The sequence below is a fragment of the Erinaceus europaeus genome, chromosome 18 (genome assembly GCF_950295315.1).
Source record: "Erinaceus europaeus chromosome 18, mEriEur2.1, whole genome shotgun sequence".
Classification (NCBI taxonomy): domain Eukaryota; kingdom Metazoa; phylum Chordata; class Mammalia; order Eulipotyphla; family Erinaceidae; genus Erinaceus; species Erinaceus europaeus.
The window spans coordinates 72,629,055-72,643,979 of record NC_080179.1 but is presented as its reverse complement, the minus strand read 5'-3'; the positions used below and the strand labels follow the sequence as shown (position 1 = coordinate 72,643,979).

General features: G+C 37.4%; 1 protein-coding gene across 1 annotated transcript in view; it reads right to left on the bottom strand.

Moving 5' to 3' along the window:
• The window catches only part of GALNT13 (polypeptide N-acetylgalactosaminyltransferase 13), a 555,668-nt gene that overhangs the window by 524,524 nt on the left and 16,219 nt on the right, over positions 1-14,925 (bottom strand). The gene's annotated exons all lie outside the window — the stretch shown is intronic.

The following is a 14,925-nucleotide window of genomic DNA, read 5'->3' as shown; positions in this document are numbered from 1 at the left end:
ATATTAAATTACCGGAAGAGATACAAATATACATACATCTACTGAATGCTAAATGAGCACTAATATGAGAAATTCCTCCTTTTCATTGCCAGGGAAAGCAAACTGAAGGGTCAGAGGACACATGCCAGTGACTAAATGTCACTCCAGAGACCAACTAGAAGGAAAAGGGGGAAAAAAAGGAAAGCTCTGCCTTCTTCAGCTTGAGCAGCACTAAAATCTAAAATTCAAGGTCACAGTCACAGTCCAAAGTGCAGCACATCATAGAATTAAAGGTGCTGGAAAGGAGAAGAAACAGGCCAAGCACAACACAGCATCTGTATGGGAGTTCCTTTCCTCTGGTGTTGGTGTGGTGGCAATTCAAGAGAGAGATTCATAGGTAGATATGAGCAAAGGAGAAAAAGAAAGAAGGAAAGAAAGAAAGAAAGAAGAGAGAGTGAAAGAAAGAGAGAGTGAAAGAAAGAAAGAAAGAAAAAAGAGAGAGAGTAAAAGAAATAAAAGAAAGAAGCTCATGAAATTTCACTTCTAAAAATAAGAGAAAGTTATGGACTAACATGTGAAAAAGTTTGGAGTCAGGGTCCAATCTGTGATTTGTATTACTCACACTAAGTACATGGCATGCCTGACACTAGAATTCTTAAATCCTTTGAATGACTTGCTTGATGGCAACCAGCCAAGCATGTCATCAGAGCTAAATGCTGAAGAATCTCACTGTCCTTGAAACCCCTTCACAGTGGTAAAGGAACAATTAAGGTACACATTTTCCTATAAAATACAGCCAGAAATAACACATGACTTATTATTATTTATTTATTTATTTTGCTGACTAACTTTGATACAGAAAGTAAAAATGCTGTAAGGTAGCAATAATGTGCTAAAGTGTTCATCATTCATCAATTTGTATTACTGTTCAGATAGAATGAGGACATTTACATTGGTTTGGTTTTTATCATAGCAGAGGTCAACCGCTGTATTGTGGTGCTGGGGATTGGTGAGCTTTGGGCTTCAGGCATGAAAGTCTTTTTGCATAACCATTATGCAATGTCCCCAGACATTTGTTGATAGTACAAGAGGTCCTTTCTTGATACAATAACATGGTCTTATGAAAATATGAAGCTCTATTTTCCAGATGTTGTTTATTTCAGAGCAAAAAAAAAATACAACTCAAAAGCAGGAATGAGAACATCATCCTTGTAACGGTGGGAAACTTCAGGAAGGGAAGCTTGAAAGAAAATGATCATGAGCAAGAGTGCAGACACACAGGAAAAGGATTTTGCCTAGTGGACCCTGGAGACTTAGAACTGCAAAAACACTCGGCAGTTAAATGCATTGAACATGTATCCACTGCTGAAAATCCATCCGGTAAGTATGTTGTCTTAATAAAATGTTGGCAGTTTCTGAAGTCCGTTCACAAAGTATTTAAATTAATTGGGACCCAAAACCCATGGACATATTATTAACTGAGTACGGATAGTGACTGTTTAGCAGGGAATCATTTCCTAAACCAATGACGGAAGCGGTGTCTGTATTAAAATGGGACAGGACTTCATTGTCCCACAGTGAAATGTCTCCAGTTATTGTGAGATGGAGCCCTGCAGCTTATACAAAGTGCGTGAACATTTACAGAACTACATTAAAATACTGAGGTACACAATACAACTGGACTAAAACCAGAAGATAAAATTTTCCATGACATATACTAAATGTAGATTATTAAAAAATAATAGACTGAAAACAGCATCAGTTAAAAAAATATGACTAAGGCTGTGTAAGTGTGGGATGGAATGACATAATCACAGGGTATGTAGAAAGTTTCCAGATTGTCCCAAAAGTCAAAACAACGGATTTAAACCTTGTAAGATTTGAGATAAAGAAACTCTTTTAAAAAGTTGGACTAAAACTTATAACTGGTGCAATAAAAGGTCAGAACAAACTCTATAGTTAATAAGCATCTGAAAATCAAGAATATATCAGAATTACTATAGAGTAACTAAACATATTCAGTTTGATAATACTCACTGAAAATCATGAGATCCACACTAAAAAATAACCTGGTCAACACAAAAAAATGTACCAATATTCAAATACACAAATGCCCACACACCTAGTGGGGATTAGACCAGCCTATGACAAACACCAATACAACTGTAAATTGTGCTAGTCAAAACTACTTGGCAAGGTCTACTGTAGATAGCATAATGGTTATGCAGAGACCCCATGCCTGAGGCTCCAACACCCCAGGTTCAATCCCCTGCACTATCATAAGCCAGGCCAGACCTGAGCATTGCTCTGGTAAATAAATAAATATGTAAATAAATAATAAAACCTAAAATGAAAAAAACAACTTACATGGCAAAATCAATCATATATGCTAAATATATGTATACCTTTACTTGATGTGTATAATTATACAGAATATGCTTGGGAGTTCTAAATTACTGATTAAATAAAGTGAATGTAATATTAAAATATATAAGATTAATTACCCACAGGCTATCTCCCACTATATGAAATTACAGGTAGCATACCACATTAGCAGACAGATGAAACACCACTAGAGAAATTAACTATCTATGACTTACTACAACCTTGGTTCAGATGGTCAACCTCATCCAAGGTTCCTAGACACAGCAAGAATTATCCCTCAATGGTAAAAATTTCTCATGTAGACATTCTTCCCAGATTCGCTGAAATTTCTAATAAAGTTTTAGGTCTTAATGTATTTTAATATGTATTCACATGGTAAGAAAGACAAGACAGCTCAGTTGGCAAGACACCTGGTTTGCCATGCACCTGGCCCAGATTTGAGCCTCCTAGAGTACTAAAGCGCTGAGGCAAGTTCTGGTTTCTGTCCAGTTGCATCATGGGATGGGGGAGAGAGAAGAGATCAGAGTGGAGAGGGAACACAAATCTTTATTCACATGGGGACCTCAGAGTTGGGTGAGAGTACAACAGTTCGGGCCACGAGGAGCTAGCAAAATGGCTGCCTCCCACTATGCGTCTCTGCGTCAGATACAGGTGAACAAGGGGCAAAGAGGGCTAACCCGGAACAGCATCCGGCTTCATAGGGTAAAAGCCGGAAGTGGCAAGTCGGGACGGGATTGGCTAGGAAACAAGGCACTCAGGGATAGGGTAACAGCTCTGGCGGGAATGGGAAGGGGGAGCAGGAAACATGGCACTCTGGGAAGCTTGGTTTTCAGCTCTCCCGGGAATGGGTGATGCCCTGAGGGTATCTGCACAATACCCAACAGGTTTCTGTCTTTTTCTCAAATTCTCTCCCTCTCTCTCAAAAAGTGAGCCTACAGAGGTGAAGCCCCAGCTTCAACTACAAACAACATCCAGATGGCACACAAAACAACAAGATGGAAAAGCAACAAAAACAAAAATAAATTAAGCAAACGCATGTTGAGAACCTAGTGTCAAGTTTACGTAACACTAGATTATCTCAGTGGCAAGGAGCACAATAATGATTTATTTCAATAATTTTACTGTAATACAAAATAAATGATACATAATTTAATAATGTAGAACACCAAACTTTTTCACAAAATATAACAATCATTAGTGATGAATAATTTTTTTAAACTACTATTTCACTAAAGATGTTTCTGGAGTTGAAGAAGTTGTAGGTCATATGCAACAATTAGTCCTGATATATTTCAAAAGTCTGCAAATGAGATCTGGGAGTGTGACGCCTTCATTTCTGTTCTTTTTTCTTAAGATTGTTTTGGTAATTCTAGGTATTTTCTAGATCCAGATTGACATTTGTAGCTTTTGTTCTATTCTTCTAAAAAAAAATTGAGTGGGACCTTGATAGAGATTACATTAAATTTGTATATGGCTCTGGGTACTATGTTAGTAAATTCATTGTGATGATGTTAATTCTTCTAACCCGTGACCATGGAATATCTTTCTACTTCTTTGTGTTTTTCTATTTCCTTGAATAGTGACTCACAATTTTCAGTATACAAGTCTTTCTCTTCTTTTGTTAGGTTTATTCCTAGATATTTTATTGTTTTTGCCGTTATAATAAATAGAATTAATTTCTGGATTTCTTCTTCTGACTTGGTATTTGTTAGAGGAATGCCCTAATCTTGGTGCCAAAAAAAAAAAAAAGAATACTAAGAGAAGGGGTCAGGAGCTCGCTCAGGGTCTTGGAGCATGAACATCAGCATGTGTGAGGACATGGGTGTGCATTCATTTAGTGTACAGACGACAGAGAAATGGAATGCTCCTTCTCTACCCACCACTCCCTCTTTTTACCAGTTAACTGAAAGGAGGAAAAAAAAAAAAAACTTCTCACGAGCTATGGAATCAAACAAAATGGTCTAAAATGACCCTGCAGCAAAAGAGGGGGGGATACCCCCAAGGGAAAATAAAGGGGGAGAACTAATCAATTTAATTAAGAACATATGATAAATATCCTCAGGAGCACTGATGATAAAGAAGGGGAGAAAGAAAAAAGAGGGGGCCGGGTGGTAGTGCAGTGGGTTAAGTGCACATGGTGCAAAGCGCAAGGACCTGGTTTGAGCCCCCTGGCTCCCCACCTGCAGGGGAGTCCCTTCACAGGTGGTGAAGGAGGTCTTCAGGTGTCTTTTTCTCCCCCTCTCTGTCTTTCCCTCTTCTCTCCATTTCTCTCTGTCCTATCCAACAATGACAGCAACAATAACAATAATAACCACAACAAGACTACAACAAGGGCAACAAAAGGGGAAAAAAATGGCCTCCAGGAGCAGTGGATTCATGGTGCAGGCACCGAGCCCAGCAATAACCCTGGAGGAAAAAAAAAAATGGAAAAGAAAAACATCTTTTCCCCCTTTTCCTAAGTCAGATGCACATTCCCCTTCATTATGGCATTTCAGTGTTAAACACAGCAACGTGTACAATATTATGATGCAATATTTGTTTTAAGTTACAGCTTTGCTTTCATATATTTACCTTCTCTCTTAAACCACTTCACAAAAAAAAAAAAAAGGAAAAAGTTTACTGCCTTTCTATTTTGCTTAGTATCAGTTCTCTCTTTGACTCTTGTAACTTATTTACAGTCTCCTGGGATCAAAGTTTGCAGCTATTCCTTACAATAACTCTTCCAAGTCTGAGAATTTATTCTGGAAATCAGTTAAGCAGGCTAGATTTACTAGAAGCCTGTCACAATAAATGCCAGTAGAGGATTTTTGAAGAAGTGGGGCATATGTTAAATACAACCAGCATTTTTGAGAGCTTGCATAGCAAGCAAAATAATCAGTGCATTATATGCACCATCACTGCAACCCTCATGACAAACCATTAGTTACAAAAATTATGTACCTGCAGTTATTGAGACACCAGAGTTTTAAACTTGTGCATTTATTGATAACACAAGATCCGTCCAAACTTGAGTCTACACATTTATCTTAGGATCAAGCAAGGGGTAGTTCACATACTAAAGGTCCTAATTAATTTCCAAGAACTTCACCTTTAAAGGGAAATTTAATTTATTTTGTTCAAGAAACCAAATGCAACACACACACTTCTGTCATTTATTTGCTGTACAAAAAAAAATATATATCAGACCACTCTTAAATTCTAAATGGCGGTACTTGAAAGGATATCTGTAATCACAACCTGACAATATAGCCAGTCATTCACTACTTAAAGAAGGGCCCTGGAGATGGACCCTGAATAAAGTTCAGTTGTAAATTACATCACCCTCCCCGCAAGTATAGAGCTTACACCCCCCCCCCCGCCATGTGTAGATCTCCATGCAGCGATACATGAGCAGCAGAAAGGGTGAAAATGGAAATCTTTAGATGGTCTGGCAGTGCTTTGTTCTCTCTCTAAAAATGTAGAATAGCAAATGGGGCTGGGAAGTGACATCTCGTAGACAGGAGACAGTAAGTACCTTCTCTAAGACCATATAGAAACATGAAAATAAAGACTGCCTTGCTAAGGGGCCAAGTGGTGTGCACCCGGTTGAGTGCACACATTACAGTGAGTAAGGACCCAAATTCAAGACCCTTGATCCCACTTGCAAGGAGGTAGCTTCACAGAAGTGAAATAGTACTGCAGTTGTCTCTTTATCTCTATTTCTCCCTACCCTGTCAACTTCTCTCTGTCCTAAAAAAAATGAATAATAAAAACATGAAAAGAATGCCTTCTTGATGGGTTTTTTTTCTTCTTAATTTTTGATTCCACTATGCTTCCATATCATGAAAACACTTGGTCTTACTATGAGCTAATTAATAGTCATTTCTGTTCTCATTTTTCCATTTCTGTGTATTCCACGACCTAAGTCTTGAGGGAAAACAGGGAAATCTCATCATTCTGTTTCTTTATATCTATCTTTTCACTTACAACTATCTATAAAAAGTACCATTTTCAGGGTGTCAGATTTATGTTCATCGATAAAAGATACTAAAGCAGAAAGAAAGAGAGTGACAAAGAAATCTTCCAACAACCAGCAGGTTGGGAATTTCTTGTGAGATCCATCTGTGTTCTCACCTCCATTAGAAAGACATAGTATCTTTAAAGCAACTATTTCTGATTAGCTGCAAAATTAAAAAGCATTAGTCCAAACACCAAAAAAAGCAGTGAGAACTTCAAGAGCAGCTGCCAGTCTAAAACTGTAATATTATCACATGTGTGAGTAATGCTGAAATGGTCATCCTTCATTTATTGAGTCTTTTGGCTGAGCGGCAAGATCATGTAATCACAGTAAACAATATAATTTAATAACATGGAACACTATAAAATTTACCACCTTTATCTGGAAGCCACTATAAATGCCTAACATATTATTTAGTGGGATTAAATTTTTCTGAAACAGAAGTGAGATGCAGGTAGGATCTTTTAGAAGAATCATTTGCTGATAATTTGCATTTTTAAATTGACAAAAGCAATCATATGCATTTCAACTAAAAGAAAATAAAATCTTGTCTCACTGCAGTCCTGTAGTCGTATAAACCATTATTAATTTGCCAAAAAAAATTTTCCTAGTGTTAAAATGGTATGTCTTGATTACCAAAAAAAAAAAAAAATTCTACAAAAAATATTGGTAAACTGACTGTTATTTTTAATAAAATATATATGCACAATTTATATTTGAATGGTCAACATAAAAATAGAGTAAGGAAACATATTTGAAGGATTTGGGGAATCACTGTTAAAAAGTGAGTAAATTAGCACATCTACTGTAAAAGTTTATAAGAATACCAAACCTGTCCAGGAAATTTACAGTTCATTTCATTCTCAAAGAAAGAATAGTTCGATCATTAAAAAACAAGTAAACACGAGAACATATTTCATATCAAGTAGTTTTCATATAAATTGCTTTATTTTAAAAATAAAGAAAAGTAGGAGAAAACAGATTAACACAGTTTGTATATCTCTCCTCCCAACATTCTGATAACAAGACTACAGCAACACACAGAAAGCACACACAGAAACTAACTCTCTATGCATCAATCTGCCAATGCCCATGTCCAGCGGAGAAGCAATTACAGAAGCCAGACTTTCCACCTTTGCACTCCATAATGATCCTGGGTCCATATTCCCAGAGGAATAAAGAGCAGGAAAGCTTCCAATGAAGGAGATGGGATGTGGAACTCTAGTCATGGGAACTGTGTGCAGTTGTTCCCCTCTTATACTATGGTCTTGTCAATCATTATTAAATCAATTAAAAGAAGGAGAAGAGAATCTCTTCTTAGAAATAGACAGACCAACACCAAGACTAGAAAAAGGGGCACACACACAAAATGAAATCACAATCTCATAAGAACTTAAAAAAATCCCACCATGGGACAATAAGCCACAAGTAGAAGAGATACTGATACAGGATTCTGGTCTGGCAATCAGAGATAGACTGTGCAAAAACCCCTCCACCACAATCCTATTCCTACATATCTGCAGCAAAGTAAAATGGGAATTAAGAACTGTAAAAAACTGACAAGCAACCAGAGTGGTACTTCATGGATAGAAGTTTGCAGGAGTTCTGAACTGAGCCTTGGAGTATACAACCACACCTGGGAATTCAGTTTCCACAATAAAAGTCCCTGGGGCTGGTTCAGAGATGTTTTGCTCCTTAACCTATTCTGTAGTGCTCCCTAGAGCTACAATCCTACAAAAAGTGTATGGAAATTAAGAGTATAAATTAGTAAAAGGGGGGGGGGGTTGGACAGCAGGGCAGCAGGTTAAGCACACGTGGCCCAAAACGCAAGGACTGGTGTAAGGATTTTGGTTTGAGCCCCTGTCTCCCCACCTGCAGGGGAGTCGTTTCACAGGCAGTGAAACAGGTCTGCAGGTGTCTGTCTTTCTCTCCCCCTCTCTGTTTTCCCCTCCTCTCTCCATTTCTCTCTGTCCTATCCAACAACGAACCACATTAACAATAGCAATAATAACCACAACAAGACAACAAAGGGGAGAAAAAATGGCCTCCAGGAGCAGTGGATTCATGGTACAGGCACTGAGCCCCAGCAATAACCCTGGAGGCAAAAAAAAAATAGTAAAAGGTGGAAGAAAAAGTCTGGACTATTGCCTGCCCTCTACTTTTGACAGACTGCTGAAGCTCAGGGAGAAGTCACAGTGCAATACAGTTTCCATAGCAACAGTACTCTGTAGATTCCTAACTCTCAGCTCACAGATCTTTTTACTGGTCAGCTCCAGAGCTGTCAAAATCTAAACCGAGGGCTCACTCTAGCAACTCTTAAGTTTCATGTAGACATCAAAATAAAACACAGGTCTCTGGGTCTAGGTTCTCACAGAGCAACAAAGCAACTGACAAGAAATAACCATACTGTTTCACCATGCCAGTTACTAGAAGCAAACACCAAAATCAACAGAGCTGTGTGTACTTTCTAAAGAAGACATTAAAACCGTGAGTGTGTGTGTGTGTGTGTGTATGTGTTCTTCTCTTTATTTCTCTAATTAAAAATTAAATCATTAAAAAAAAAAACATGATCCTATGCACAGTCACTGAAATGAGATGAGAAGTACAATGGAAGAAAGCCTCAACAAAGTCCAAGAAAGTATGAGAAAAGTTTTAACAGACCTAAGTTAGGCAAGGAATGCAGTATCTGAATTAAAAAAATAATACAGTAAAAATGTTCACCAACAGAAAGACAAGTCAAGATCAAAGTGGTGAACCAGAGGGAAGAGTAGGGGAAAGTATCAAGAAAAACAAGCAAAACAATAACTAAAACAGATGAAAAGAATATAAGAGAACTATGGGACAAAATGAAGAGGAACATCCACATCATAAAGGTGCCAAATGGAAAAAAAGGAAGAGAATGGGAGAGAATACTTAAAATAATACTCATTAAGACAATACTGGGAGTCGGGCAGTAGTGCAGCAGGTTAGGCGCAGGTGGCGCAAAGTGCAAGGACTGAGTAAGGATCCCGGTTCAAGCCCTGGCTCCCCACCTGTAGGGGAGTCACTTCACAGGCAGTGAAGCAGGTCTTTCTCTCCCCCTCTCTGTTTCCCGTCCTCTCTCCATTTCTTTCTGTCCTATCCAACAAGGACTAAAACAAGGGCAACAACAGGGGATAAATAAATATTAAAAAAAAAAAAAGACAATTCCAGGGGCTGAGTGGTGATGCACCTGGTTGAGTGTATATGCTACAATGCGCAAGGACCCAGGTTTGAGGCCCTGGTCCCCATCTGCAGGGGGAAAGCTTTACAAGTGGTGAAGTAGGGCTACAGGTGTCTCTCTGTCTCTCTCCCTCTCTATCTCTCCTTCCCTCTCCACTTCTGGCTGTATCTAATAAGTAAAGATAATAAAGATTCTAAAAAAAAAAATTCATATTCCCAATCTGAGGAATGATAAAGACCTTTTGATCCAGGAAGCTTTACAATCTAAAATTAATCTAACTGGTTAATAGAAAGCTAAGTTTACAAAGGCACATAATAATTAAAATGGCAAAGAACAAAGATAAAGAGAAGATTCTGAAGGCTGCTAGAAAAAAAATGAGAGCCATTTGTAAGAGAAATCCTAGAGGCTATCAATTGACTTCCAAGGGAAATTCTAAAGGCTAGGCTAGATAGTACCGACAGGATATATTCAAAATTTTTAATGGAAAGGAAATTCAGCATTGCTATGCTGCCTGGTTATCAATTAAGTGTGAATGAGTGACAGATCTTTTGAGACAAATAACAGTTAAAAGAATTCATTACCACTGAATCAGCTCTACAAGAAATATTAAAGGGTGCTGTTTAAAAATGAAAATATAAAATGAACTCACAAGTAGGGGGAACAAATAAATCAAGAAAAACAAGCAAAAACCAAACCTGTGGACTCAGACTGGAGACCTGATGTTACCAAAGGGAAGGAAGGGACTAGACCCCAGGACCGAGCTTGTCCCGTGAACTTTGATGAAGGGTACTGGTAATTTGGTTGTGAGTGTAGAGTAATATGCATTTATGAGGTATAAAACTACACTTGCAAACATGTGTATTCTTATAAACTAAGATTACCTCAAAAATAAATGAAAACTACATAATTTTAAAAATGTTAACAAAGAAAAAAGTTATCCTATAAATCATGACATCACACATGTCTACATAACTCAATAATAATAATACACGAATTAAAAAATAACATCTAGAGAACTTAAATGATATTGTCACATATCTATAATCCAATAGTTTCTTCTGAGGTGCTTTTTACAATACTATAGAGCTGTCCATTTCTATTTTTAGAAGCAAAAGTTTCATATATTTATTTTTATGTGTTGCCAACTCCCCTGATCCTAGCCAGTTCCTATCAGCAGTGGGAATCATATCTTATTTTTTATTAACTTTACAACAAATGCCTTAAATTCAAATATCTTGGTGGACAACAGTGATTCAACAGAGAATTACTGTGGAAATCTAAAGAATATGTAACCACCTAACGGAAAGCATATTTTGCGGAAAAAATAAATCTAAAGCACATTTTGATCAAACAAAACCAAAATATTATGGGCAATATTTAAATAATATTCACAACTTTTTTTGTACTTTGCTTTTGATTATCTTTATGAGCTTTAAGCAGTATATCACCACTGCTATTGCTTATATCAACAGTAGATACTATCTCTTGACACCATTTCGTAGAAATTTTTGTAATATGTTAATCTTCTAATCCTTTCCTTCTGCTTTCTCAACCTCACACTGCTCCAAATCTCTACCATCTGTGTATTTACTGTGGCATTGCCATTGTTGATATTTACACTGATTATAATTCTCCCTATACTTTATCCAAATAGCATACTAAATTTTTCAAATCAGCCTCTTTATATTTAATATGACATAGTTTACTTCAGTGTTACCAACATTTTATACTTAATTTCTTTTTCTGGTATATTATTTTTTTAATGTTTCTACCATTTCTTTTCTTACATCACTTTTGCCTTCACAAATATTTATAAAACATGAAATTTTCTATAATGTCACCATTTTATTCCAGAACATCTCATTAGCCTTGATTTCTCTTACAGTGATCCTATACTAAGCTGAAGGAATACAGATTATTTCTGTCCAAGGTTTATTGCATAGATATCATGTCATGGATTTCTCTTAATTACAATGTCTGAAGATTCTACCTCAGATAATTTTATAAAAATGATTATGTTTTAGGAAAACATCTTTAGTCTTTATATTTTTGAAAATGCCTTTATTCTACCTTTGCACTTAATGTTTTTAGTGGATGTGGAATTTTGAGATGTCAGTCATCTTTGAATAGTTTGAGAATTTTAATGTTAATTGTATGTGTGTATATATATATATATACACATATATATACTTTATTTAAAGTTTTTTTTTATTCTTTGTTTTTTGATAGGACAGAGAAATTGAGAGGGAAGGGGAGACAGAGGAGAGACACCTGCAGCACTGCTTCACTGCTCATGAAGTTCCCACCATGCAGGTGGGGAGTAAGAAATCAAAACTGGGTCCTTGCATATATGTGTACTCAACTGGGTGCACCACCACCTGGTCGTGTGTGTGTGTGTGTGTGTGTGTGTGTGTGTGTTCTAATTATTTTTCCTTAGCTTTCTTTTATTTATTTTTATTTATTTAAAAAAGGAAACACTGACAAAATCATAGGATAAGAGGGGTACAACTCCACACAGTTTCCACCACCAGAGCTCCGTATCCCATCCCCTCCCCTGACAGCTTTCCTATTCTCTATCCCTCTGGGAGTATGGACCCAGGGTCATTGTGGGATGCAGAAGGTGGAAGGTCTGGCTTCTGTAATTGCTTCCCCGCTGAACCTGGGTGTTGACTGGTCAATCCATCCTTAGCTTTCTTACTGACTTCAATTAAAAGAAAATCATATGGGGGGCAGGTGGTAGTGCATGAAGTTAAGTGCACATAGGTCAAAGCTCAAGGATCCATGCAAGGATCCTAGTTCAAGCCCCCACTCCCCACCTGCAAGGGGGCATCGCTTCACAAGCGGTGAAGCAGGTCTTGCAGGTATCTCTTTCTCTCCCTTTCTCTATCTCCCCCTCCTCTCTCAATTTCTTTCTGTCCTATCCAACAAAAACAACAAAATGGGAAAAACAGCCTCCAGAAGCAGCAGATTCATAGTACTGTCACTGAGCCCCAGCAATAACCCTGGAGGCAAAAAAGAAAAAAAAAAGTTGTACCACCTCAGGGAGATTTCTTGTTGTATACATTTGTATAAATCGAATTTCTTTCTCAACTTGAACTTACAAATATTCCTTTAAACTAGTAATTTTCAAATCTTTGTTTTCATTTCTAGCTATCTTTCTTACTGTCTCGTTTCCACATCACCTCTTCTTCTTCCTCCTTCTCTTCTTCCTCTTCCTCTTCCTCTTCCTCTTCCTCTTCCTCTTCTTCTTCTTCTTCTTCTTCTTCTTCTAGCGTATGCCCTTCTTCCGTAGCCAGTTAACAGCACATGACCTCTTTGCTTTAAGAACACAACAGTAGTCTTAGATCTGCAATGATTCTAATTTTTCTTTTTTGTTCCCTTTCTGATCTTTTAATTATCAGTTCCCTAAAAGATGCTTTTACTGTTATTGGTTTTAATTTTTTTGGTCTTTTTCATGTTGCAGACATTTCTTTATTGTCTTACATTATTTCTTAAGGGCTGAGGAGACAATATAATAGTGATACAAAAAGTCTTTCATACCTGAGGCACCAAGGTTCTAGGTTCAATTCCCAACACCACCATCAGGCAGAGTTCAGCAACGCACAGGTTAAAAAAAAATTTAAAAAACAGAATTAAGTTAATGTCTGTTGACCCTTGGCTGCTATGAAATAAGCAAAGAGATGATTTTGCTCATAGATAAAATATAGAGATTTGTAACATAGAAACTTGTAAGGAGGAAAAAAAAAAAGCAGCAAGCCAACCTGTCTCTGACACTTTGTGAGAACTCCGGGGGTTACCACTGTGAGTGGAAGTGATTGGCACAGAACTTCAGCAGGAGACAGAGTGTGGACTTTACCCTGTATTCTTAAACCAACACTAAATAACTAATACTTTTTTCATGCTCAAAATCACTATTTCCTTAAGTATGTGAATTGAATAAAGATGCAAAAACTTCTAAATTGTTTAAAAAGTAAAGTAAAAAGAGAAAAAAAAAGCAACAAAAAATGAGTGAATTCATATGCTAATTACTCTGTATTTGGATGGATCTTATTTATTTGAACTTTTCTTTAAAATAAGCAAGGAACTTGTCATTAGTTTTAATGTTCCAAAGTGCCAATGACAAAAGGAACTTTGGTTCCTGTGCACCAGCTAAGCAAGGGTTCTAAAGTGTGTGGTCTGTCCTTTCTGCTTCCCAGGATCTCAAGTAATGTCACTAAAAGGAGATGGTTGGGAGGAGTTCTTAGAAGAATGCGTGAGAATATCTCTATAAGGAAGTAGAACTGGTGAATAGAAAGGAGATCAGTAATTTCATCTATATAAGTTGACTCATTTTCCCATTTCATCCTAGTGTTTCACTGACTTCTTTCTATTTTTCTTGGCATTGTGAGTTTTCTGCCTTTGGAGTCTTATTTGGGTCAGAGTAGTGTCCTTCTCAGCTTCTGGCTGTACCAGCCTTGGGCAGTTTTCTCTGCCTTGCTTCAACTCCAACCAGTCTATAACATCTGTTATCTTCCTGATCCCTTAATATATTACTTAAGTCAATGAAGCCTCAGAAGATGTAGATAAAAATGTCCTAATCCTTCATCCAAAATAATGTTTAAAAGCCTCTCAGCTGACCTGGTGAAGCAATCTTTCAAATACCTAAAATAAAGAAAACCCCAAACAAGCAAATTACATTACTGCCCACCACCATGGTAATAATGGCAGTAATACTGTTCAGAATGATTCAAAAAGACTATCATAAAAATGCAGATCGCATTATCAACATACATGGGTGTTGGTATGCATGAGACCCCTTCTGTTTCATTTGGTTTAAATCCCCCCTGCTTAACACTATTTTATTTACATAACCACTGTTAACAAGTTCCACCCTCCCTCCAGGGCATTTGTGGTTCAGTGATAGGATTCTTGCCTAATCTGCCCCCTCTTTGTCACACTCTGATTTTCACCAGTCACTTTTCTCTCCACCCTCTCTATGTCACATCCTGTTTCCACCCTACTTGGGAAGTATATATAAAGACAGCATTGTGAGTTTTAGAGTACTGTACCTTGAGTTTAGCTTAGCTCGTCTTAGATTGTGCTGTGTCCTGCATGAATAAAGAGATACTGCCTACAGCTCAACTATGAGTCCCTGGTCGTCTGTTACCCGCCCGTGCCCGTGAAGCCAGCCTGGCGAAAACAACATAACCCGTCGAAAACAACACATGGGGTAAAAATGGTACTGACTGCTATTTCCAAAATATCTTATGTGTTTTTCTGTGAAATGAGAAAACGAAAACTAACATTCTCAAATGTTGGGAATGCCGTGTTTTATGGATTATAATCAAGAGAAATTGTAGGCCGTGCACATAATTAGCATACA